The sequence below is a fragment of the Coenobita brevimanus genome, chromosome 23, assembly GCF_032717465.1.
Source record: "Coenobita brevimanus isolate Jiangsu-jjx chromosome 23, ASM3271746v2, whole genome shotgun sequence".
In the NCBI taxonomy this organism is placed as follows: domain Eukaryota; kingdom Metazoa; phylum Arthropoda; class Malacostraca; order Decapoda; family Coenobitidae; genus Coenobita; species Coenobita brevimanus.
The window spans coordinates 29,699,074-29,724,725 of NC_136976.1; positions in this window are offsets into that span (position 1 = coordinate 29,699,074).

Sequence of the window (25,652 nt, forward strand, 5' to 3'; positions counted from 1 at the left end):
AACAGTGAGAATGACTGAAAACAGAAACACAACGTGAAAAGGAACGAAAATGATAAAATTAAACTGGAAAAACAGGGACAATATCAAGAATAATGAAACGGAGAGAGAGAGAGAGAGAGAGAGAGAGAGAGAGAGAGAGAGAGAGAGAGAGAGAGAGAGAGAGAGAACCTGGACAAAAGAAAGGGATAGCGGGGAGGAAGGTGAGCAAGTACTTTCGGGAAGACAGAAAGACACAAGGCACGAGATAAGAGGGCATGAGGAAAGAAAAGTGGAAGGTCAAGGTGATAAAAATGAAAATGGACGAGAAAGACTAAAAGACTCCATAGAAAACGTAAACAGAAGAGTGCAAGCAAATGAAAATATAGAATGCCACAAGAATGACGGTAGGAAGAAAGAAACTGGGATGCGGAGAATCATACTGATAAATAAGAAAAATTAAAAAAAAAAAAATCAATAGAGAAAACGTGGACAAGAGAGGGAGGATGAAAAGGTGAAGAGTGGTAAGTTAGACACCAGAAAGAAAGCAAAGGGAAATACTGAGAGATGCAAAGAAAGGTGATGAGAAAGGTAATGATGCAACAGAAAAGAAGGGGGGGAAGGTAGAAATGAAAGAGAATCACAGTGGGAAGACAAAAAGTCAAGAATGATTGCAAGTAAAAAGAAAGAATAAGATCAAACTGATAGGGAGGGAAATTTCGTAAAAAATATTAAGCAATGAAGTAAATGTAAACATAACAAAGGTATGCGTGAGAAAGAACTGAAAGAACGGCTGCGGGAAGACAATGAGATACAGGAGGAGAAGGTCAAATGTTTAAAGAAAAATTATGGCGAAGAAAATAGCGAGATAAAGACGACGAGGACAAAAAAAAAAAAAATGAACAAGAATGCCAAGCCATAGGACAAAAGAGAACGAGAAAGAAGTCAAGAAAGACAGACAGCCATGCAGACAGACAGACAGACAGACAGAGAAGGTAGAGGGGTGGAGGTGAAAGGTCAAAGGAATTGTCAAGAATGATAGGAGACAGTACAGCACAGAAATCCCCCCCCCAAAAAAAAAAAAAAATCGAGGAAAATAGTCAGTCGGTTGTTACGGAGATTAAAAAAAAAAAAAAAAAAAGAGAGAGAGAAGAAAGACGGATAGTTAGGTCAGTCGGATAAAGAAGAAAAGTTCCATGAAAGATCATAAGGCAATACTGAAAATGTAAAAAAAAAAAAAAAAGGCAAAGATGAGAAAGAATGACAGTGAGGAAACAGGGACAAAAATATGGCTGAAAGAAAAAATATAGAAAAAAAAAAGTAGGAAATAGAGGCGGCACATAAACGAGGATAAAAAAAAGGGAAAAAGAATACCATCGGGAGGACAGAAAGACATAAGGGAATGAGAAAGCTCAAATGGACAGAAAGAGAAAAGACTCCAAGGGAAAAAAGAGAAAAATGACGAGAAAGATAATAAGGCAATGAAGAAAACGCGGAGAGAGAAGGAGGCGGCAGAGACTCGTCAAGATGAGGGAAGAAGACGCCCCCAACTCCACGACTCCCTCATACACCCAGCAAACCCCCATCCAACTACTGGAAACCCTATCCTCCTCCTCCCCTTCCCGCATTAGCAAAAACCCTCTCGAAAGGCAGAAACTCCATCCCCTTCTTCCTCCTTCCCCATCAGCAAATAACTCTTCCCCCCCTCTCCGCATCAACAGAAGCCCCCTCTCTTATCACCAGAAACCCTCGCTCTCTCCCCCAGCAGACGCCCTTACACCTCTCCCATCACAAGAAACCCCCAGCCTCACTCCAGCCTGAGTGTTGGTGTGGCGATGCGAGACGTGAGCTCGTCAGGACGCCGCGTGGGACCTCCACACTCCCTCACTTTATTCATGACCACTCTCACTCCTCTCACGCGGCCTTCCCCTCTCTCCATCTCACTTGTGTCTTGCTCTGTGCTCATTTGTTATGTTCAGAAATCTGCCATTCCATTTCTCAAGATTTTCGCTATTTTTACCAATGTACTTATTATGGTGAATATCTTTTTTCTGGGCATCTTTTACGTTTCTTTTTTTTCTTCGTACGTTTTATTACCAGTCCCCGCCGCGGAGGGGCTCGGGGACGGGTATTATTTTCACTTGATTTGTCTGTCTGCTTCTGTTTGTCTGTTAATAACTTTACGCGAAAACTACTGGTGAGATTTTGACTAAAATTACAGGGATGATGGGTTATGAACATCTGATCTCCTAATTAAATTTTGGGCCAAGAACCAGGTTGTAGGCCCCCCAAAAAAATGTGAAAAAAAAAAAGGGGGAAGGGTAATAATCGTATTTTCGTCATAACTCCTTTCTGATTCGTCATATCGACATGAAACTAAAACCTAAAGAACCAACTGCATCCTATACCATGCCTCATTACATCAGCGGGGTCAACCCCCAGTTAGCAGTAGGGGGGTCAATGTCAGGTGGGTTGGGTCTAAAAATTCAAATGGGCATAAAAATCGTCAATTTTCACCCGAATTACTCCAAATATGATATGTGACTTCTTTGACTAGATATCCTGTTGTGTTTATACGTCAGTACTAAAATGAATGCCGGGGAGAGGTTTGCTGTGCCTTGGTACCGCTTCTTGTTATGTTGTTTTTTCTCTCAGCTATTCTCCCTTGCACTCACACCTTGTGTTATATGGTGCGTCTTTCGTACATTCATGATTGTCCCTCCTTCTCTCAAAATACTGTTACGTCTGATTCTTAAGCATTTGTTACTTCCTTTTCCTATTTTTTCCATGTACTGTTTAATGTGCAGTCCCTTTTCTATCTCACTTTCTCTAGCTCTATCAACAGCATACTTCTTACTGTACATTCGTGATTGTCCTTCCGTTTCTTATCTGGGTATTTTGCCACTTTGCTTTGTGCATGTCACTGTGTAAGCCACTTTTCTGTCTCTCTCTTCTTACTCCCTTACTAAATGAAAAAAAAAAAAAACTCTCACTCTTATGCCGTCTTGCTCTCTCCATCTCACACCTGCTTTGTATCTTAAATTCGTGAACTTCTCGCCATCATAACTGGATATTTTTCAATTTTTTTCTGGTACTTTTTATTACATAGTCCCTTCTCCGAATACTTAAACCCTCTCTCTCTCTCTCTCTCTCTCTTTGTGTGTGTGTGTGTGTGTGTGTGTGTGTGTGTGTGTGTGTGTGTGTGTGTGTGTGTGTGAGTGATATTGCGTAGTCTTTTCTCTCACCCACTGTTACTCTAGCAGCACACACACGTGCTTGTGTGTATGTGTGTGTGTGTGTGTGTGTGTGTGTGTGTGTGTGTGTGTGTGTGTGTGTGTGTGTGTGTGTGTGTGCGTGTTAGACATAAAAAGGAAAAGGATTAGTGACGTAAGTTAAGACTATTGGTAGGATTTTGAGGATAAATGGCAGACAGACAGACAGACAGAAATGAAAAGAAAGAAGGTTAGCGACGTAAGCTAAGACTATTAGTCGGATTTTGAGAAAGAAAAACAGACAGACAAACAGATGGAGGAGGAAGGGAGACAGTGGTAGGCTTGGAGTGTTGGCCGGATGATCTATACTCCCTGTCCACCTTCGTCATTATTCACGAAACTTTTCCTTCCTTCTCTTTGCCTTGGCTCAGGGATGTCAGTAGGGGAGGCTGCATACACTATTAAGGCTTACGGAAAGATATGATACGATACTCATTTCTCCTTCCCCTTTGCATCTCATTATCTTTCTTCACGATTCTCTTCTTTTCCTTATTCCTCCTCTTCTTTCCTGTTTCCCTCCTCCTCCTCCTCCTCCTCCTTTTTTCCTCTTTTCTTCTTCCTTTTCCTTACTTTCCTTTTTATGGTGTTCTTTTTCCTCTTCCTTTTTCCCGTCTTGAAGTACTCCTCTTCCTCCTTTTTAGTGCCCTCCTTGTCCATCACTGCCTCCATCTCCTCCTCCTCCTTCTCCTCCTCCTCTTTCATCCGGTTAGTATTTTTCTCCTGCCTCGCTGTTTATGTGCTCCCTTCCGATTCATCTCGTGCTCCAGTCTTCATCCTCCTCCTCCTCCTCCTCCACCCTCCTTCTCTTCCTTCTCCGGTTCCTCCTCCTTCAGTGTTAATCCTTCGTCCTTTTTTTTTCCTGTGCTCAAATTTTGTATTCTCCTCGCTATCATCATCATCATCATCATCATCATTATCATCATCATTATTCCTCTCCTTCTTGCTTTACTCTTATAATTATCCTTCCTGTAATTACCGTTCTGCTGCACCAACAGGGGTGGTGAAATGTAGTGGCCCCTGGAGTGGCAGCGCCGGTTTACAGGGCCATTATTTACTTAAAGATGGGGGGGGAATACAAAGTGGTAGACCTCCACCCGGCCATAGTTTTAGTCAGGATACAGTCCCCGGGGATAGCCCTCCCTCCCAACGGTAACTCATCATTTCTACCCTTTATGATGGTGGGTCCAGCTACCAGTGGTGCTGTTTTGCTTCTTCCCCTGCCACGTACTCATTTAAGTTCGTGTTGCTTTTCCTCTTGATTTTACCAGCTCTGTTCGTCTTTTCTTATTCACATCACGTTATTTTCTTCATCTTTCTCCCGCTTCTCCTGGGATTATTAGTTAGTGGAAATTCTTTTAAATTATGAATACTGTCTTAACTGTGTCTATAAAAAGCGAATATTGGCCAAGAAGAGTTTTATGGTTATATTTGTTTCTCCAAAAGGCAAATGTTGCAAGCTAAAATTAGGGGTTAACGAGGGCTTAAATGTTTGGTGATGAAAACTTCCATAAAATAAGAACTAGCAGAGTACAACGCCTACACCCACCACAGGTCTAAAGCGGGCCATACACGCACAGGCGAGCCCGTCCGGTGGCCTGAAGAGGCCGGCTCGTTCAGGCAAACCTGGGCGTGTGTAGGTAGGGAACAGGGGCCTGTGCAGGCCCTACAGGCGGCCTCAACGGTCGTCCTGGGATCTGTCGCAGACAGATTTTCGTTGTCAGGCTCCGGTCAGGATCAGGGAAACTAAGCGTGTGTGGGGTACCGCAGGCCGTCAGGCGTCAGTCTTGTGTCAGTTGTGCAGGAGTCAGATGGGACAATTTACTTTTTCTCATCCACCAGTCTTTACCCATTTGGTCCGTTTTGTCCTCCTCTTTCTATTATTTGCAATATAAGCCGCGGCAACAGCCCCAGTAGCATACATCTCCAGGTCATCTGTGGGCAGCGCGCAGCAGAGCGTCCATGGCCACCCTCACGCCACGACGTTTCGCTTGCACCTGAGCTCGAGACGTGAGGCCGACTGAATCGTGTGTGGTGACGGTCACAGCACTGTCCGTTGAGGCCGGCCTCTTCAGGCCACTGAACGGGCTCGTCTGTGCGTGTATGGTCCGCTTATGGGTCGAATCTTGGACATTGCCCTGTGGTTATCTTCGACAGAATGCTCTAATAATCGACTTCATTCCTACCTAACACTTAATCCTTCCATTAACTTCCCCTTAGATTGGATCAAAACTGTTTGAGCTCACTTTGCTGGTAACCTTGATCTTTAATCTTTCCGTGTGACTTTGACCTCTGACTGATTGTTTTCAAAACCGAATGTACCACTTTAAAGCATACAACCCTTAGATCCAAACAAACAGTAAAGAAGTGTACCAAAGTGGTGCTAAAAAGTATTTGACAAGAGAGCAGTTACTCTTACGTTTCGAAGAGAACAACAGCTAGAGACAGTCTTCATCAGTATGATTTTTTTTTGTTTTATAAGCATTTTTTTTTTTTTTAACCCACAGCTGCTGTTCACTGGTGGAAACTAAAAAAACTCCTTTATAATTACCAGCGAAACTTGACAGGTCACTTCATCTGACTTACTGTAGACTAGCCGCAAAAAACATCAGGGGTGACTTACCTCAAGAACTTACCTTACGCTAAAGTTAGCATAGTGGCGAGAAGTGGGGAACAAAGTGCAGTAACCACTGCCTTGATGATTTTTGTACTGAGGTTCTTGCTTTTCCACTAAGTCAGATGAAACATTGTATTGTTTAAATTATACTATTTTCAGTCGATTTTATTCAGTTTAGAAAAGGCTTATCTTGCTCAACAGGATAATGAAATGCAATATGTAACTCTCCAGCTGGTAAAACCTCTCCGAACAGAAAAGTTTTTTTTTTTGTGTGTGTGTGTGTGTGTCCGACTCTGGGCAAAGGCTTCAGGGCCTATATCTCAGGGGCAGTAGCCTATCCCAAGGCCCAGTAGTCCTTCTACACCTCCACATGTCACCACTTCGGCGCTAACACCCACCGTCCATACTGAATACATGCTAGGGCTGTCTCATACAGGACTGGTGTATTGGTATTAGCGGGGGTATTTTTACGACATGTCGGCGGGTCATCTGGTAGATCAGGAAAGTCTGCCTTTTTTATGAAATTCAAATCCTTAAACTGTTCCCTGCCTCAGCCGGGATTCGAACCTGGGTCCATCAGGACTGCAGGCCGCCTCTCTACCGATTCAGCCACGTCTCCCCCTATAATAAAATCATAATCCAAGTCCTCGGGTTGAAGAGGTCAAGTTTTAGAGTTCTTTGATTATGGATACATAAACCCCCTCTATGTGGTGTAGTGATGTATCGGACATCCGCCTCCGCCTCCGCGGAGCCTCCTCATTGAAAATAATGTCCGCATCACTATCCGCGTCCGCGTCTTCAGACAACAAAAACTCCACATCATTATCCGCCAACGCGTTTTCAGATAATAAAAGCTCCGCATAATAATTCGCCTCCGCGTCAAAGAACCGCAGAGGTTGCTGATCTCCACCCATCCAGTATTTCACCTTTCTCTTTTTTTCATAATTCTTTTTTTCCCTCCGTTTCATCCATAACTCTCCTCTCCGTTCCTCTCACCTACCAGTTCCTTTTCCTCTCTCTGTTTTCTTCTGTATTAGCTCTCTTCCTCCCTCCGTCTCTTATTGTTCCTCTCTCTCTCTCTCTCTCTCTCTCTCTCTCTCTCTCTCTCTCTCTCTCTCTCTCTCTTTCTCTCTCTCTCTTTGTCGCAATAGTTACACGTGCTATATTAATATATAGGTATGCCTGGACTAAAGCCAATACTAGTTCATGGTATGACAAGAGTTTTGTTGTTTCTAAAGTTATTAATTTCTCTCCTCTCTCTCTTTGTTTAGCTGCAAAATGTACTGTAATATGTGTAAAAAAAAATCCGCGTCCGCATCCGCAACCGCGGACATGGAGATAAAAATAATCCGCAGTCGTGTCCGCATCCGCAAAAAATTAATATCTTAACCTCCGCAGTTTTATCCGCAACCGCATTTTATGTGAAAGAGATTACCGGCTCCACCTCCGCCTCCGCGGGGCTCTAAAATTTGGTATCCGATACATCACTAATGTGGTGAAATCTTTTTTTATTTACTGTTTGGCACTTCCAGACAGTACTGTTCAGTTCAGACTTGACTTCCTCTGGTCAAGGAGTCTGTGATAGCTATATGGAATCCCTCCGACTAGAGGAGTCTCTGGGGTTCGGCTGGAATACGTGAGACAGGAACTGGAGCGCACTACCCAATACTTCTTTTGTCCGGCATGAAAGCAACGCCCTCAAGCCAAAAGTTCACTTCAAGGTATCGGTCAAGACTATGTACAAATGATATGTGAAGGTACTTGGCACGTGGGAGGACTACTGGGCCTCAGGGCTGTCAACTTAACTCTAGTACTGAGCACACAGAAAATGCCTATATTACGCGTAAATACAATACTATTATCTTTTATTCCCCCTGACCATGGAACTAAACTGTTTGAAGTATAAGGAGTGTGTCTAAAGAGAACGGCTGGTCTAATTAGTCTTGAAAGTTTAGATAACCTTAGTCATTTTATCTTGTGGTTTATAGGGAAGATGTACAGACAGAGAGGTGATGAGTGTTCCCTCCAAGCCTTCGTCCTTTCAGCCAGCTATGCATCCTATTTTTCACCCTATCGGACAGCAAAAGTTTTTCAGAAGCAAGAACACCTGTTTAGGTGAAAACTTGCTCTCATCGCATTCAGTCATATAGACACCCCATTTAGTCCCGTTTACATTCTGCATACCTAATATCTATGAATATATGTGTGAAAAGAATATGTTACAAGATCAAATAAGCGAGTTTTTTTTATTTTCTTGCAATGAATTGTCAGAGATATTAAAGAAAGTTCGATACCCGCCAGTTTGGTCAAATTCGCTTCTCCAGAAATTGGGCGGTGGAGAAGCTTCCTGGGTTCCAGATTGGCCTGTGTAGGACCCATCACAGAAGCATTCAGCCCCTTAACTGCTTCAAGGTATTGAACGAGAGAGCCGGGAGGCAACAGAAGGAAGCAGGAGAAGAGATGATAATGGAGCGATCAAAGTAAGATAGGAGAAAAAGCAGAAAGGAAGACGAAGGCGGATAGGAGAGAGAAGAAAAGTTGGAGGAAGGAAGAGAAAAAAGGGAGAAGTGAACTAAAGTATGATAAAACAAAAAAAAAATCCTGGATGAGAGTATGAGGGTGGATGCTAAGAAAAGATATGGGAGGAATCAATGTAACACACGAGAGAATGGAGAGGGAAGAAGGGAAAAAATGGATATGGAGGGAGAGGGAGGGTGAGTATAAACAAGAAGTGAAAGGTAGACGAGAAGATGGAGGAAAAGATGGACTAGATAAGAAAGGAATCAATGTAAACCCGGAGAAAAACTTGGGATGCAGCAGAAGGAAGAAACAATGAGGGAAAGAGAATAGAGGAGGGAGGGGAAGATGTAAGAAGGAAGAGAGAATATGATGAGAAGGGAATCAGTGTGGGGCACAATCGAAAGCAAGAAGACAACAGGAGTAGAGAAGTGAAGAGGATGTTGAGAAGGGAAGAACGAGGAGGTAAGAAGAGAAGGAGGGAAATAGTGTGAAACAGAAGGGCAAGTCAAGAGGCGAAAGAAGAAAAAGGGACGAAGAAATGCGAAGGAGATAATTGAAAAATTGAAAAATGGAGAAGCATGTATGAGAAAATTCGGAGTAGGAGAAAGGAATGACAGAGGAGAAATGGTGGTAAAGTTTTCTGAAATCTTGAACATGTGAAAACGAACACATTCTTCTGCAAAAGCTATCTACCTATCTGTCTACTGCAAGACGCCTTAATCCCGTAAGGGGTGGCCACAAACAAATCGCCTCCATGTCGCCCTGTCCCTCGCCATTTCACTGCCCTGCTCCCAGCTCACACACCCCTCTCTCATATACCTCTCCACTCCATCCCTTCATCTCATCCTTCGCCTCCCCTTCCCTCTCCCTCCCACCACCTCACTCACATACACTCTCCTCGTCAGCCTCCCATTCTCCATACTCTCCATATGGCCAAACCACCTCAGTGTGTTTCTCCTAACGCTTCCTATCACATCCACATCCACACCACAATGCTCTTTCACTTCCACATTTGTCAGTCTCTCTCCATGTGACTCCACGTGCTCCTCTCAAATAGCTCATTTCCACTGCTCTCACTATTGATTTCAGTCCCTCCAACAAGGTCCAAGCTTCACTTTCATAAATTGGAGTTGGTATCACAATATTGTCATGTAGTAACTTTTCATTTCCATGCTCACTTGCTTGTTTCTTATTACTGCTTTCAAGGAACCAGCAACCTTTCTTCCTTGTTGTAACCTTTCAAGCTCTTCAACCTCTAAACTTCCATCCTTACTCATCACACTACCCATGTACTTAAACGCACTCACATTTTCCATTTCCTCCTCATCCAACCTCACTGTACATTCACTGACTTCACTTCTCTAGAAGCCCATAACTTTACTCTTCCCTACATTCACCTTTAGATTCCGTTTCATACACACTCTTCCAAACTCACCCACCAAGCCTTGCAGTTCTTAATTTTCACTTAACAACACAGTATCATCTGCAACCAACAGTGCAGGGAGTTTCCAAACACTGCCCTTTCATTAGGGCCGCTCCAACATCCATTGGCCTACCTTGTAACTCTTTTATAACCCCATCCATATACAGATTGAAGAACCACAGAGACATGACACATCCCTGTTTCAATCGAACCATCAAATAGAAAAATTCACCCAGTCCACTATCCACACGCACTGCACCCTTAGCACCGTCATACATACTCTTCACGGCATTCAGCAACTTCCCATCTACTCTATATATTCTTAATACTTTCCACAATCCTTGTCTAACCACCCTGTCATATGCTTTCTCCAAATCAATGAAGGCCGCATACAACTTCTTTCTCTTCTCTAGAAACTCTTCCACTAAAGATCTAATAATGAATATCTGATCTACACAACCTGTACCCTTCCTAAAAACCTAACTGTTCTTCTCCAACTAATTCATCTGTTATTTCCCTAACTCTGCCAATAAGTATCCTATCACATACCTCTCCTACTATTCGATGAAGACAAATGCCCCTATGAATACCACATACTTCTTTTTCCCTTTTTCCTTTGTACAGGGGAATAATTATACCTGACTGTCATGGGGGGGATGTGAATTTATAAATTGAAGAATGCTTAGATGTTGCTTGAAAATAGAGACAAGGAAATGACTTGTGAAAATCAAGCAATAAGTTTTACTTTATGCCAGCTTACTTCGCCGATTCTCTAAGGACGAGAATTTATAAAGTTTCTCAACAGTACACCGCAGCTAATTACTCATGCGTGCTGTTTGTTAGTACTGTTAGCCTCTTGAGAAAGTGACTCCACCCCTGACAATCAATAACTAATGCTAATAATGATAAACAGGTTCTTGCCGGTGCATTAACTCCTGGCTGGCACAACGGATTTAAACTTGACACAAAAGAACTGGCCTAAGTACCAGTTATGACTAATGTAAAGCGTTTGTGCAAACTAGGAGCAGCAACTAAAATAAGCTTAATGTGGAGAAATAAAGCACGAGTTTAACTACATTAAGCTCAAAGAAAAAGAACTGTAAATTTATTAATTACAATGAAATAAATCTGCATTACATGAGTCCCAAAAATGAATTCAAAATAACAAGGAGAATACACCCACTCATTCAAAGGCTAAACACTTAACCCTAGAAAAAAAACGAAAAGAAATACTGGTCAGTGGAGGGAAGCTGAGCAAAATAAACTGGGTACCTGTGCAGGACATCAGATGCTGCAATTTGCTAAACCCTCTTCGCCAGTTCACCGTCAAGGTGGAGATTTCAGGAACTCGCTGCACAACAGCGGCGCTGCTTTACGCTGGGCACAAACGATCCTACTCTCGCGACAACTCAAAGCTGACTAACTTCAAACTATGAAAGAGGGCGAGGGATGGCCGTGTTCGAACTTCAATGGTCAATGGAAAGAAAGTGAGCGATATACGCTCACAATAAATCACTCAGTGAAGGCACTAATGTCATGCATAAGAAAGCTCACTTGTGAAACAATGAGAAATGTTCTGAAAACCATCCGATCGGATTGAATACAAGGACGGTTGAACTGAGTGATGCCCATTGGGAGTTCCAGTAGAGTTCGTGGTTTTCCCACTTAGGTACTATGTCACGAATTTATAAATACGCTCACGCGAATTCGTGACATTACGCCCCATCAAAATTGAATTTTTCTTTAGAAAATTTTTCGATATACATACATATAAATCCTAACTCAGTCACACAAGATTCACACTGTGGTGTGTGTACTATCCTCCTACAGGAGAAAATCACAGTCGCCCATGAGCATAAAAACCTAGTATTTAAGTTAATAGAAGCAAGCTTAAGGAAAAGAACTCTGTGACGATGGTGAAAAATCCTGTACTCAGGTCAGACTGAGCAAAAAGTTCGCTACCTTTACATTAACAACTAATTGTTATGTAGAGTGATGTATGTAATATACGGTGTAGGTGTGACAGTTGTGGTGTAACTGTGCCTAAGTGTAAAATTATGTAATACAAATCGATAGCAAATAATGATGATAAGGCAGAAGAGAAGAGGCGGCAGCATGCAGCAGAGATGATCAGCTGATCTCCACAACAAAATTGCTACACCCGCCAGCTGAACTTGCGAAAGCAGTCAAGGTGGAGCATCAAAAGTGTCAGTGCAACAAACAATCTTTATTAAATTACAATTTCTCTGCCTAGCAGTCAGTATGTACACTACAAAAAGTACGCCCTAGCCGTAAATTTTTAGTGACAGCCCAGCTTTGTACATTCGAGGTCGCCATTATTTTCGTATTAGATACATTATTAACCAGAAAAAGTGGTCAAACTGAGATAAAAGACTGGGCACCTGTGCAGGACATCAAACACTGCAATTCGCTAAGCCAAGGGACCCAGTTTACTGGTTAAACCCTAAACGTACATTATTACTAACCAGCAAACATGATCAAACTGAGCGAAAAGACTGGGCACCTGTGCAGGACATCAAACACTGCAATTCACAAAGCCAAAGGACCCAGTTTACTGGTTAAATGCTAAACCTATATTATTATTAACCAGGAAACGTGGTCAAACTGAGCAAAAAGACTTGGCGTCTGTGCAGGACATCAAACGCTGTCCCAGTTTAGTGGTTAAACCCTAAACCTACGATATATATGTATGTACAGGCCCTGGACATAATGTGTCCTGTGGGGCCAACGGGCGAGACGTCAGGTCTTACTGGTACACTAATAACTGGGAACCAAGCTAGTCCTTGGATTGCATAAATCTCTGAGGATGCCTGTCTTACAGAATCCAGCATACAACAGTTGCCCGTGTTAGTTACCAATTAGCAGGTGAGACATCAGGTCTGCACCTACTTTGCCACTTCCCTTGATGTATCTCACAACAAAGTTAAACTGCTGCAAATACAGTGTCCAGAGTGTCAATCTTGCATTAGCCGTCTTAGTCATGCTGAGACTCGTGAGTGGCATATGATCAGTTTCCACGGTGAATGGTGCTCCATATAAGTAATAGTAATATTTCTAAACACCATCGACCACAGCCAAGAGTTCCTTCTCAACAGTACTGTAATTCCTCTCAGCAGGTTTTAGCTTACGGCTGTGGTATGCCACTGGGAAGATTTCACCTTCTGATTCTTGCATTAATACGGCACCTACTCCATCTTGTGAAGCATCAATGCGCCGTATGAAAGGTTTGTTGGAATCAGGCAACTGCAAGATTAGCTCCTTACACAGCATATTCTTTAGGGCGGCAAAAGATCTCTCTTGCACTTCTCCCCATTCAATGGTGTTTGGAGAATGTTTCCAAAGCACCTTGTACAACGGTTGGGCAATGAGAGCAAAGTTGGGGATAAAACTCCTATAATATCCCACTAGGCCAAGGAATGCCCTAACCTGTTTCTTGGTCACGGCTCTTGGGGCTTCCCTAACCTTTCTGATCATGTTGCCTTGACATCTGCACCGATTGTTGCCAACAATATATCCAAGGAACTCCACCTCACTGTGAGCAATTTTACACTTGCTAGGCTACACAGTCATATTGAAACTCTGGAGTCTACTGAAGACAATTTTCAAGAGTCTAAGGTGCTCCTCCAACATGGCAGAATGAACGAGGACATCGTCAACGAACATTTCTACTCCTACAATACCATGGAGCACTTGTCTCATGGCACGATTGAATACTGCTGGGTAATTGGTAAGTCCAAATGGGAGGACATTATACTGATACAACCCCCTAGGAGTAGCAAAGGCAGTGAACTGACGGCTCTCGGGGTGAAGGGGAATCTGAAAGAATCCCCTCGCCAAATCGAGCTTTGTGAAATATCGTGACCCTGCCAGCTTGGAGAAGATGGCAATGTGGTCACCCATTGGCTCAGCATCCACTTTGGTGATTGCATTTAGCCTCCTGTAGTCGCCACAAATCCTGACTCCACCATCCTTCTTGCGGACTACTACCATTGGACTACAGTAAGGAGATGAGGACTTATCAATAATACCCGCAATCTCCATGTCAGCAATTTCGTTATCTTAAGTGTGACAATAATATGGAGAGTAGACCAGCATACTCTCCCAAACATTTCCTCTAACTATCTATGCACTACACCACATACACTTTACATTTCATACAACGTATCCCACTACGTTACAGGGGTTGGCGCCAGCAAGGGCATGCGGCCAGAAAACTTTGCCCCCGCTACCTAGTGGCGGACTTCTGGAGGGAGGCATGGTGGGGGTTCCACCAGCATAGATCGTGGGTCCAGGGCGAGATGGGGCTCAGGCCTGTGCTAGAGGGTACAGGGCACTGTGGTTCCCAGGCTGCCGCTTCTGCCCAATAGAGAAGGGCCTGATCCTGGGAGTAGCGCCCCAGGAGGCTGCCCTATCAGTGGGTGTATAATGGCGGGATAGTTGCAGTGCCAAGGCTTGCTTGGAGGGTGTCCCTGCAGCTGTCCTGGCAGGGTGCCCCGAGGCAACTACCACAGCCACTGGTAAGCTTGTGGGATAGGGGTCCCAGATCCATTGCCTGGACCAGGGACTGTGCAGTGAGTGGGACCTTTGCTATGTCTGTCCCCCTTTATTAATACTGAAGATGACAAAACAAAATAAGTTTCAAAGCAAGCCTGAGGACAGTAAATCACCTATGAGGATGAGGGTGGGTTCATGGAATGTGGGAAGTTTGAGGGGAAGAGCGGGGGAAGTTGTTGAGGCAATCAGTAGGAGGTGGGTGGATGTGGCGTTTTTGCAGGAAGTCCGGTATAGGGGTGGATCAGCCAGAAAGATTGTTGGGAAGGACTGTTGCTATAAGTTGTTTTGGCAAGGAGGGACAGACGGATATGGAGGTGTTGGTGTGATGGTTGTGGAGAAATGGGTGGAATATGTTATGAATGTTTTAAGAGTAAGCGATAGGATATTGGTAGTGAAAATTTTGTTGGGTAGAAAGATAGCTGCGATTATATCGGCATATGCTCCACAGGCAGGATTGGATGAGGCAGAGAAAGATAGATTTTGGGATGATTTAATACGTGTAGTGGGTGGTATGCGGGATGATGAGATAGAGATTTTGGGAGGGGACTTAAATGGTTATGTAGGTGAAGCAGCACAAGGTTATGAAGGAGTGCATGGGGGATGTGCGTATAGTCTAAGGAATGCAGAAGGGGAAAGGATACTCGAGTTTGGGGAGGCAATGGACATGATTGTGTGCAACACTTATTTTAGGAAAAGAGACAGTAGGTTAATTACGTATGAGTCTGGGGGAAATAGCAGTCAGATAGATTATTTTCTGGTTCGGAGGGCCGATAGGAGGTTAGTGAGGGATGTTAAAGTTATAGGAAGTGAGGAGTGTGTGCAACAGCACAAGCTATTGATTTGTGATATGGTGCTTAAAGAACAAGTGATGAAAAAGAGGACTTATGTACCTAGGAGGAAAATATGGAAGCTGAAAAACCAAGTAGTAAGGGATGCCTTCTACAGTGGGGCACCAATTTTCGCGCCTAATTGGGTCCAAAAATAATGTGCGAAAGTGGAATTAGCGAAAGTTGGGGCATTGTCTTTATGGCAAAAAGGCTAATTGGTTCCCGGTTATCCTAAAGTAACATCAGATTTTCATTTTCACTTGCAATACAGTACATCAAATCACTATTGTACATTGCATTGTGAGATACAAACAATAAAAACTGTACAGTACACATTATATGAGGAGAAACATACCACAGAGACCAGGTTGAGGTGTTTAATGGATGTTGGGGGTAAGTATCCGAGGCACGTGGCGGGCTTATTTAGCCACGCCAGACGTATTGGCGCCACCTCTTGCTGCCTCGCTGTCGATTCTGGGATGTTAAATATACGGCAGATTTCACTGTTTTTTGCGCCCTTGTCCATGTGCTCAACTATCTTCCTTTTCATTTCATTATTATACTGCCGTTTCTTCACTCCAACACGATACTCTCTTTTAGCCTTGGCCTTTCCTCCCGACTTTGAATGTCCCGGCCACTTTTATCACCACCACTGCCTCCCGGCCCTCCCCCCACACCACCAGGCTCTCCCCCCACACCACCAGGCCCTTTCCCCACACTACCAGGTATAGTAGAGGCCATTGAACCGTGAGAATCCAACACAATGGAGCTAGCACGCTCGTACACAATGGCGGGAATGGGTGGACAGAGTGTTGACATGACGTCATTCAAGATGGCGGTGGGTTGCGGGCGGGCGGTGCAGGAAATTCAAAGTTCAAAATATTGTCCCAAACCCAAAATTTGTGCGCGAAAATCGATTTTTTTCAAGCGAAAGTGGAAGTTAGGGAATATTTGGTGCATGCCGCGAAAGTGGATTCCGCGAATCCTGCTGTAGCGAAAGTTGGTGCACTACTGTATAGCGAGTTGAGGAGAGTGGTGGCTGAACAGGGAGCTGTAGACAGAGGCGTTAATAAACAGTACAGAGCCCTCAAGAACAATTTCTTGAGAGTTACTGATGTAACGTGCGGTTGGACAAGAGGACCACCAAGACATAAAGTAACTTGGTGGTGGGATGAGGGTGTAGAAGCTGCAGTTAAGGAGAAAAGAAGGCTTTTCCGGGAATGGAAGAAGGGTGGTAGCAAAGAGGAATATTTGGCTGCCAAGCATAGGGCTAGAAGAGAGGTATACAGGGCAAAGTCTGAGTCACAGAGACTATTACTTGATAACCTAAATCATGGGGAAAGGAAAAATACGATATTTAGGGTGGCAGGTCAGGTGAAGAGGGATAATCGGGACATTATAGGTGAGCAGTGTGTGAAGAATGATGAAGGAAGGGTAGTGGTGAACAGTGAGGATATTAAAGATGCATGGAGACAGCATTATAACCGGTTGTTGAATGAGGAGTTTGACTGGGACAGGGAAGGTTTGGAACCAGCAGATCCAGTGTCTGGCCCTTGGCCTTTGATTGATACTGCTACTGTGTGTGAGGCAATAGGCAGGATGAAGGTGGGGAAGGCAGCAGGTGTGTCTGGGTTGACTGCCGAAATGTTGAAGGCCTCAGGCGATATAGGGGTGAATTTAGTCACTGCCCTGATAAATAGGATTATTTATGAGTGTGTTGTCCCAGATGATTGGCTGAAGAGTATAATTGTAAATGTGTATAAAGGGAAGGGTGATGCCCTGGAAAGAGGAAATTATAGAGGTATAAAGCTTTTAGATCAGATAATGAAGGTAATGGAGAGAGTTTTAGAAGGTATGATTAGAGAAAGAGTGAATATTGATGAGATGCAGTTTGGATTTATGCCAGGTAGGGGGACCACTGATTCATTGTTCGACAGCTTCGGGAAAAATATACCGTATTGGTAGGAGAAGGGATCTCATTGTTCGACAGCTTCGGGAAAAATATACCGTATTGGTAGGAGAAGGGATCTTTATTTTGTTTTTGTTGATTTGGAAAAGGCCTTTGACAGGGTCCCTAGAGAGGTGGTGAAGTGGGCAATGAGAAAGCTTGGCTTGGAGGAGTGGCTGGTTAGGGTGGTTATGGCTATGTATGTGGGTGCTCACACCCAGGTAAGAGTGAATGGAGATTTGAGTGATGAGTTTTCCGTGAATGTTGGTGTGCATCAAGGGTCAGTCTTGAGTCCCATGTTGTTTTTCATCGTACTTGAAGCCCTTTCACGTGAGTTTAGAAACGGACTCCTGTGGGAGTTGTTGTATGCTGATGATTTGGTGTTGATTGCAGAGAACGAAAGGGAGGCGGAGGAAAGGTTTAGGAAGTGGAGAGATGGTATGGGGCACAAGGGTTTAAGGGTAAATGCAGATAAAACAAAAGTGATGATATCTAGGGTTGGTGGCGGTACTGTCAAAGACGAGGGAGAGAGGCCATGTGCAGTTTGCCATAAGGGCATGGGAAGTAATTCCATCTTGTGCGATGTTTGTGATAAATGGGTGCATAAGAGATGTTGTGGTGTCAGAGGTAGACTGCAAGATAATGCTGATTTTATGTGTATGGTGTGTCGGGGTGAGCAGGTGGAGATTGTCAGACGTGAAAGGATTGAACTTGCTGGTGAGTCTCTTGACTGTGTGGAAGAGTTTTGTTGTTTGGGAGACATGTTGTGTGCTGGAGGTGGGGCTGGAGCTAGCTCTGTGGCTAGGGCGAGAAGTGGTTGGAAGAAGTTCAGGGAGATCTTGCCTCTCCTGACATTGAGAGGACTCTCCCTACATGCTAAGGGGTCTTTGTATGCAGCATGTGTTAGGAGTGTAATGCTGTTTGGTAGTGTGACCTGGGCAGTGAAGGAGGAAGATATTCGCCAGCTCAGACGTACAGAAATGACAATGATTAGGTGGATGTGCAGTGCGTCCCTGTGTCCAAGGCCTGGAGGGGCTTGGTTTACGATGGAAGAGTTGAGAGGTAGGATGGGACTGGAGTGTATTGTTGTGATGAGGAGGGGTAGATTGAGATGGTTTGGACATGTGGAGAGGATGGGGGATGATAACTGGGTGAGGAAGGTGAGAAATGTTGATATTGGGGGTGGGATTATGAGGGGTAGACCAAGAAAGACATGGGACGAGGTCATTAAGTGTGACCTCAGGGTTAAGGGACTGAACAGGGAGGCTGCAATAGATGGTGCAGCGTGGAGAGCCGCCATTAGGTGACCAGGGCCGACACATGCAAGCATGTTGAAGCCTTTAAAAACGAAAACAAAAACGAAAAAGAAACTGCGTCCAGTAGTCACATGGGAATCGGATATGACTTAACCTTTATGGGAGTATTGCTGGTCAACTAAATTTTGTGACAATCAACCTTTGCGAGTCTAGGTTGGTCAGAGAAGACATCAGCATACAGACAGAGCAGTGACCTTATGGCATTCTGGACACCTAATGCTAAGTCAGTGTTAAGTAAAACATCTCTGATAGTCTTCTCCTGATGGGAGTGAACGGTTAAGGGCTCGTCATCATGGTCATCAGCTGGGATCACCGTAGCTGCCCTGGTTTCTTCCAGTGGCTGGTCACTGTCATCAGCTACTCGTAGGCCAGTCTCCTTGGGGTTTGACTCATGATAAGCCTTCAACATGTTAATGTGGAACCTTTTGCGAAGATTCCCCATCTGAATTATGTAGCTGAAGTCTGAAATGCTTTCTACTACATCATATGGACCCTTCCACTGTGCCAACAACTTGTTCTGGGCAGTGGGGAGTAACACCAAGCACTTATCGCCTGGACTGAACTTCCGAAGTTTTGCCTTCTTATCATAATAGGCTTTCTGAACTTCGTGCACCTTGATCAATTCTTCCTTAGCTAACTCGCACGTCAACTGGAGGCGGTCAGCTAGATCAAGGACATAGGTGTAGGTGGTCTTGACTTCAGGGTCAGGTTCTTCATCATCCCATAACTCGCGAAGGACTTGAAATGGTCCACAGACCGACATTCCATACACCAGTTCAAAAGGTGAAAACTTCAAGGAATGCTGTGGGGCTTCTCGATAAGCAAATAGAAGAGGAGCAATGAACCGCAGCCATTCCTTTGGCTGTTCAGCGGCCATGCACTTTAACATGTTCTTAAGAGTCCCACTGAACCTCTCACACAACCCGTTACACATGGGATGATAAGGCGTAGTTTGCAGGCCTCGGATGGATAACAACCTGAATGCTTCATTCATCATTGCAGAGGTGAATTGTGAACCCCAGTCACTTAAGACCTCCTTGGGGATACCTACGCGACGGAACACTTCAATCAATGCCTCAGCAACAGTGACGGCCTCTATATTCTTAAGGGCCACGGCTTCAGGCCACCGTGTGCTGAAATCGACAATAGTGAGGATATACTTTGATCCATCACTTGCCCTAGGAGAGATTGGCCCAAAAATGTCAACTGCTACTCTCTCGAACGGTTCCGAGAATATAGGCATTGGTTTCAATGGCGCAGGACGGACACGTCCCCGGTCAGTGGTACGCTGACACACATCACAGGAACGCACAAGCCTTGTTATTTCCTGTCCCATTCCTGGCCAGAAAAAGTCAGCATGGATGCAGTCAGAGTTTTTTTTTTTGGCCCATGTGACCTCCCATCACTGAACAATGGCCTAATTTGAACACTGCTCGGCGATACTTCGCAGGAACGATGAACTGTAGTCGAACCTCGCCCTGAGGTTTTTGTGTCTCACGGTGTAGTTGTCATCGCTTACGAAAGAACCTGGCTTGACCTCCCCATGAATACTTAATCACTTTACCCTCCAGCTTCTTATGCACTGAGGCAAGTGTTGGGTCAGACTGTTGTTCTTGGACAACATCTTGACTACGAATCAGATCTTGCAACGTTGCGAAGGTCAACGGGGTGACACAATTCGGAGCCTTGGCCATGGCTCATGTTACTGCAACAGCCGAAGTCTGAGTAGCAACATCTACGGCACAACTGTTTTTGACACCTGGTATGTTGCCGATAATGAGGTCAAACAAAGGTTCTGGCATGACAACAGCAGCTGTCAAGCCTATGTAGAAAGAAGATGCTACCTGGATACGTGCCTCAGGGAACAATCTCACTGATCCATCAATAAGTCTAACTTGGATCTGCTTACCCGTGTATTCGTCAGGCCGAACTAAACTTTGCTTGACGGAGCAACCTGGGGAACCATTATCTCTCAGGACATTTACAGACACACCTCCCACAAACCCTGGCTGAACATGAAAGGCAGTGTTACTGGTGGAAGGGTCTGAGGAGGTAGCAGCCAGTCATTGGTGAGACTGCGGAACAAACGATGCAGCAAATGTGGCGCCCTGAGAACTAGTTGCCTGATGGGTCATGCACACTGTCTGAGGGGTTGGAGCATTGACCACATGAGATGGAGAGTTCACTGTCGCTGGGGGGCTAGTGAACTGTGGGGAAGTACCTGTACTGGTGGGGTTGGCACCACTGTGCGCTTGTTGTGGAATGAAGGCTGCATTTGCATCCTGCCTCCGATACACTAAAGTCGATTGTCCTGACTAAGGGTTACATGGATTGTCCTTGCCCTGTTGCTGCTTGAAATACTGGTACTGCTGCTGGTTAGGGTTCTGCTCGTTGTACTGCTTCCACTCAGGTTTCTGGGTATTTTGCCCCTGGTCCTTCTTCTGCGGTTTGTTTGGACCTTGGCCATTATTCTGAGAACGGCCTTGTTGCGGGGGGTTCAGTCTGAGAAGGTTTCCCAGATTTGTCAGCTTTCCTGTTCCAGGTGTGTTGCTTATTAGTTTTATACCCGTATGCAGTGAAGACTGCATCAGCCTTCTCCACTGTTTGGCTGGCATCCCTTACCTGGCAGATCTTAAGCTGAGCCATAAGCTCAGCAGGCCACGACTTTTCTAGCTGCATGCGCAGCATAAGGTTAATTATCCCCTCACGCATGGAAGGAGTTTCATCTTTCTCCATCCACTCATCTAAGTAAGCAGTAAGCCGATCAAGAAACTGAATGGCAGACTCTTTTTCTTGTAAACGCGCCCTCATAAACTGACTCTTGGTGTCATCAACTGTGAGACCGTAAGCTTTAACAAGTGTGGCCTTCATCATCTCATACGTGAGATTGTCTCCACGAATTCTGTGGAGAATATCGAGGGCAGGGCCCTCAAACAAGCTAAGAAACTGGAGCCGCATAGCTGCCTCATCCTGCTGGTACAGCTGAGCCATGTCTTTGAAACGAGCTATGAATGGCTTGATACGCTCGCCTTCCTTGTATGGAGGAAGCTTGATGTGTGAGGTCGTCAGAACATGTGCAGGGAGAGTGCTCGTGGAGCTTGAGTTAGCTGCACCAGATGTGTCTGAAACCAAGGAGTCTCGCTTAAGCTTCAGCATCTCAAGTTCATGTTTCTCACATGCCTCGCGCTCGGCACGTTCGTGTTCTCGTTGTTCTCGCTCGTATTCACGTTCTCTCTCTCGTTGTTCTCACTCGTATTCACATTCTCTTTCGCGTTGTTCACGTTCTTTTTCGCGTTGTTCTAACTCATATTCACGTTGTTTTTGCTCGTGTTGACGTTCTCTCTCGCGTTCCTCACGCTGTTCTTGCTCATGTTTTAGTTGTTCTCGCTCATATTCGCGTTGAATTCTATGCTCTTCAAGAGCATCATTCTCATGTTGCTGCTCATAACTAAACCGAGAGAGGACGTAGTCCTTTATTTGTTCGGGGTCGCTAAGCCCGATATCTTTGGCTTCCTGTACATATATATTAGTAGTCATGATGCTAACTCAATTAAGGCTGAGTGAGCTAAAGACTGAGTACTGACTGCTATTTTTGCAGAGAAATGCCAATAATCAAGAGTAAAGAATATAGGCACAGGTTGGTGGTTATCAGTTTTATCTAGTTAAACTGGTAAGGAAAGAAAATTAAAAAAGAAACAACTGACTGGGAAAACTATTATGTAAAATTAATAGAAATGAATCAATAACCACCAGTAAGATAGTGTCTATAGACTTTAATGATAAATACCTAGGTGTGAGTGAGTACTATCTCGTTAATAACTTTAGAGCTAGGAGTTAATATCCTGGAATGAGGTTGCCAGATGTCACAGGGGGGATGTGAATTTATAAATTGAAGAATGCTTAAATGTTGATTGAAAACAGAGACAACGAATTGACTTGTGAAAATCAAGCAGTAAGATTTACTTTATGCCGATTCTCTAAGGACGAGAATTTATAAAGTTTTCAACAGTACATGGCAGCTAATTACTCACGTGTGCTGTTTGTTAGTACTGTTAGCCTCTTGAGAAAGTGACTCCACCCCTGACAATCAATAACTAATGCTAATAATGATAAACAGGTTCTTGCCGGTGCATTAACTCCTGGCTGGCACAACGGATTTAAGCTTGATACAAAAGAACTGGCCTAAGTACCAGTTATGAATAATGTAAAGTGTTTGTGCAAGCTAGGAACGGCAACTAAAATAAGCTTAATGTGGAGAAATAAAGCACGAGTTTAACTACATTAAGCTCAAAGAAAAAGAACTGTAAATTTACTAATTACAATGAAATAAATTTACGTTACATGTGTCTCAAAAATGATTTCAAAATAACAAGGAGAATACACTCACTTGTTCATTCAAAAGCTAAACACTTAAACCTTGAAAAAAATGAAAAGAAATACTGGTCATTGGAGGGGAGCTGAGCGAAATGAACTGGGCACCTGTGCAGGACATCAGATGCCGCAATTCACTAAACCCTCTTCATCAATTCACCGTCTAGGTGGAGATTTCAGGAACTCGCTCGGCGGCACTGCCTTATACTAGGCACAAACAATCCTACTCTCGTGACGACTCAGAGCTGATTAACTTCAAACTATGAAAGAGGGCGAGGGATGGCCGTGTTCGAACTCCAAAGGTCAACGGCAAGAAAGTGAGCGATATAAGCTCACAATGAATCACTCAGTGAAGGGACTAATGTCGTGCAAGAAAGTTCACTTATGAAGCAGTGAGAAATGTTCTGAAAACCATCCGATCGGAGTGAATATGAGGACGGTTGAACTGAGTGATGCCCAGTGGGATTTCCAGTAGAGTTCGTGGTTTTCCCACTTAGGTACTATGTCACGAATTTATAAATACGCTCGCGCGAATTCGTGACACTGACTTCCAATCCTCCGGTGCTTTACCTTCCTCCCAGGCCAATCTGCACATCTTCCACATCAATTCTACCACTACCCATCCCCCCCTGCTTCAGCATTTCACGACTCACTCCATCAATTCCTGGGACTTTCCCCATTTTAACTTTTGTTTATTGCTTCCACAGCTTCCATCCTACTGATTACTCGTACTTCCTCTCTTCTCACATCCCTCCGTCTCCCAGCCATTCCCCAGCCACGTATACTCGCATTACTTTCATTCTCTATGTTCAACAAATCCTTAAAGTGTTCCCTCCATCTACTCACTTTTTCTCCCTTCACTAGTAATCTACCATTTTTATCTTTCACTCCCCAACTAACTTTTTTGGCTTTCTACAAAAGCACAGTCAGAAAATGAAACCTGAGAGGCCCAAAAGAAAAAGTAACGAATGAAATCGACTTCATTATACCAGATAAGAATAACGTTTTCACTATGTCACAGTTATCAACAAAGTAAAATAGATGACCATAGAATGGTGGGTTACACAGCCGTATTCAGTTTCAAAAGTGAAAGAAAGAAGCTGGTATATATATATATATATATATATATATACTGTGAAGAGTATGTATGATGGTGCTATGGCTGCAGTGCGTGTGGATGGTGAACTGAGTGAATTTTTCTCTTTGAAGGTTGGGTTGAAACAGGAATGTGTCATGTCTCCATGGTTGTTCAATCTGTACATGGATGGGGTAATAAAAGAGGTACAAGGTCATGTAATGGATGTTGGAGTGGCCCTGGTGAGAGAGGGTAGTTTTTGGAAACTCCATGTACTGTTGTTTGCAGATGATACTGTGTTGTTGAGTGAAGACGAAGGGGAGCTGCAAGGCTTGGTGGGTGGGTCTGGGGGAGTGTAAGAAACGGAATCTAAAAGTGAATGTAGAGAAGAGTAAATTGATGGTCTTTGAGAGAGGTGAAGTAAGTGACTGTACAGTGAGGTTGGATGGTGAGGAAATGGGAAATGTGAGTAAGTTTAAGTACTTGGGTAAGGATGGAGGTTTGGAGGGTGAAGTGCTTGAAAGGGTACACCAGGAAAGAAAGGTTGCTGGTTCCTTGAAAGTAGTGATAAGAAACAGGGAAGAGAGCATGGAAGTGAAAAAGTTATTACATGACAGTATTGTGATACCAACTCTAACGTATGGAAGTGAAGCTTGGACGTTGTTGGAAGGACATAAGGCAAGAGTGAGAGCAGTGGAAATGAGTTATTTAAGAGGAGCCTGTGGAGTCACATGGAGAGACAGGCTGACAAATGAGGATATAAAGGAGCGCTGTTGTGTGGATGTGGATGTGATAGGAAGAGTTAGGAGGAATACACTGAGGTGGTTTGGCCATGTGGAAAGGATGGAGGGTGAAAGACTGACGAAGAGAGTGTACTGTATGTGAGTGAGGTGGAGGGAGGGAGAGGGAGTGGGAGGCTGAGGATGAGATGGAGGGATGGGGTAGAGAGGTATATAAGAAAGGGGTGTGTGAGTTGGGAGCAGGGCAGTGAAATGGCGGGGGACAGGGCGATTGGAGGCGATTTGTTTATGGCCACCCCGAACGGGATTGAGGCTTGTGGCAATATATATATATATATATATATATATATATATATATATATGTGTGTGTGTGTGTGTGTGTGTGTGTGTGTGTGTGTGTGTGTGTGTGTGTGCAATAAATCTAAATGAAAACTGCTGCCTTCCTGGTAGAAATAAAAAATCGTTCTCAGGCTCTAAGCTATGCTGGGTATGGCATTGATGAGTTGAAAGAGAGTAGCAAAAGTGTTCAGTAATATCAGCGAGGAAATATGGCAAATATTCAAAAATGACCCTCGAGCCCATGATAATAAGGAAGGATATGAGAGTTAAAACAGAGAATTATTAAACAGAAAGCGCAGAATTAAAGAACTTATCGACAAGAGACAAAGAGAAGAAAAACGAAAGAGAAACTTGAATCAGATAAAAGAAAGCATCAGAAGAGGAAAACGTTTGAAACTGGCACGAAGCAAAGTGGCACTAGGAAAGCAACAAATCATATAACTGAAAAACAGTGAAATCACTAGATGGTGAACAGAGTTGAAGAATTTTGCAAAGAACTGTATGCACCAAAGACAATGGTACCAATAACGAACTTTTCGGTTCACACGTGTGAAAGACCAAAGGGAACACAAGATGAAGTAAAACACTCTTAAAAGTATGAAAAGAGGAAAGGCCCCACGAGAAGATGGAATGGTAGCAGATTTACTGTTGGAGGC